At 44.1% G+C, this 2331-nt stretch overlaps 1 long non-coding RNA gene across 1 annotated transcript; it reads left to right on the top strand.

Moving 5' to 3' along the window:
- The first annotated feature begins 895 nt into the window (after nt 1–895).
- Nucleotides 896–1395, top strand: LOC311509713. Its single transcript, XR_014699865.1, has 2 exons — nt 896–1138; nt 1241–1395. It is a non-coding gene; the product is annotated as an uncharacterized lncRNA (long non-coding RNA).
- Nucleotides 1396–2331: the final 936 nt, after the last annotated feature.

Here is a 2331-nt window from a genome sequence, read left to right as displayed (position 1 = left end):
CATGTTATGCCAGAGGGAGAAAGAGTGGTGGAGTACTACAGCAGTACATTCAACCAAGCAGAGCAGCACTATTGCGTCACCTCCACCATTTCCACCAACACGTCACAGCTGGTGAACTCTGAGCTTACAGAAACCTTGTATACCACAACAGGGTGCTGTATATATTTGCTTGCACACAACTGTCACAAAGGCTAGCATTGTCTTGTTTCTACTATTGCATTCATTTGGTCAGACTGACGTAGCAGACAAGCATATAGCATAGCTTAGAAAGTTGGTACATTAAGTCAAAATGTTCCTTAGAGTCCTGAAGAAGAACTATGCGTTCTACCACTCTGCAATAAAGAGCGTCTTAACACATCGCCTCACAGTGTGGTACGCAGGCTGCACTACAATACAGCACAGAGGATCATCAGTTGCCCTTTGACCTCAGTTAGTGACGTTGCAGGAGCCCTCTACCTCTCAAGAGCAAAAAAACACCCTGACCACCATCGGTTTAACCTCCAGACCTCTGAGAGGTGACACAGGTCAATAAAAACTAGCACCATCAGACTATTAATCAGTTTTTCCCTCAGAGTCTTGTAACCCAGCAGCAGTTTAGATTATCCCACTGATGAAATAATCTCTTTAGAAAGGTTAAAAGGTCCAGAAAAGCTACAGTGAAGATGTGACGGGGTCAGTTTTAGGTCGCATGTTGTTATTTTGTGTTTTCTTGCATGTTGTGTTGGTTTGAGTTTTCTAGTGTTGCTTTTTAGTTGACATTTGTTAAATTGCATGTAGACTTTTCTTTTTTACGAGCCGGCCTTGAACTATGCACGGACTCAGCAGCGGGTGATTAAGCGAACGAGCCCCAGCTGGTGGGCGAGGGGCTGTAACCATACTTAATCAGGCAGCGGCAGCGAAGCAGGAGGAACGCCGAGTGCCCGAGTGCTCTTAAGGAACGAACAGACCTCCGAGACACCTTCACCTCCACCACCTCCGCGAAAAGGGAGACGCGTGGATCGAGCAGCGGACCGTGAGTGTTTGGGAGAACAGAGGTGGACGGCAGACCAACAGGAGCGGAGGGGAAGCGTCGTGGACTTGTAGAGGGGTGTGATCGCGATGTACCTCTCTTGCAGCCAAGTACCCTCTCTGAACACTTGTAATATTTTTAGTAGAGTTCTTATCAGGATTTTAGAGCTCCTTCCTGAACTTGAAAGATTCTTGCCCGACGGGTTACCCCGGTGTTTTTATCTCTTTCCAGTGCTCGGGAGCGACTGAGGGCCTGGATCGCCGTCGCCGGGAGTCGAGACCGGTCAGCCCAGCTGAATCGAGCGTGGAAATTCCTGGCAACTGTGGGACCCTCGGGGAGACTTTGGGCGGGGAAATTTTATTGTAATAAATTTTGAATCCGTTTTAGTCCAATTGTGGTTTTTAACTCTGACACCCAAAGAACCTGCTTTTTTTTTTTTTTTTTTTTAAAAAGGAGTCCTCGGCTCTTTAAACCTAGGTGGCGTTGTCGGCCTTTTGTTTTTTCAATTTATACATCTTTCTTTTTATTTAAATTCTCGAATTTTCCAACCTCGCCACAAAGAGCTTTGGGTGAAATCAGTGTGCCACTGTACACAACTGTTAATGGAGGATGTTTTTAGGAGTTAGGCATCGTCCTTATGAAACTTCTGTTGTATCAGCGCACAGACACCGGTCCAATTTGTCGGAAGCATAGGATGCAATGACTTTCCCCCACACCACCACCAGCCCTGCTGGCATTTCAACATTGATTCAACGTTGAATAAACGTTAGATACAGGGGGTGAATCAACGTTGAATTATGTGTTGGATTTGCAAATTGAATCAACGTTGATATTGCAACATTGTTTCAACATCCGCCATTTCAACATAGGTGAACATTGTCAACGGTGAATATGATATATTGCAACGTTGAAACAACGTTGAAACGCAGTAAAATCCAACATGGTTAAAGCCTCAACTACAAATCACCGTTGAATAAACATTGATATTGCTTCAACATTTTACCTTTATTAGCCTATGCAACTTGCAGTAGGCCTATCACACACAAAAATGATAAACACCTCCATCAAGAACCAGTCAACTTATTTTTTTTTTTACATTATTTTATTTTGTTTTGCTTTACAACATAAATGATGTATCTGAATCATTCAGCAACAGCAGGGATCTTCCGACGCCCACCACCACCCACCCTCTCCGGTGCATACTTCAGAAATTTTGCCATGATGTCCATTATTTGGGTCTGGGTGGTTTTATGGTCAATGAAGACCGCATCTAAAGAGGAAACAACAAACCATTATTGTCAAAAACTAGTGAAAAAGCCTGT

Source organism: Chelon labrosus (genome assembly GCF_963514085.1).
Source record: "Chelon labrosus genome assembly, contig: SCAFFOLD_236, whole genome shotgun sequence".
Classification (NCBI taxonomy): Eukaryota; Metazoa; Chordata; class Actinopteri; order Mugiliformes; family Mugilidae; genus Chelon; species Chelon labrosus.
This window is presented reverse-complemented; position numbering and strand designations above follow the sequence as displayed.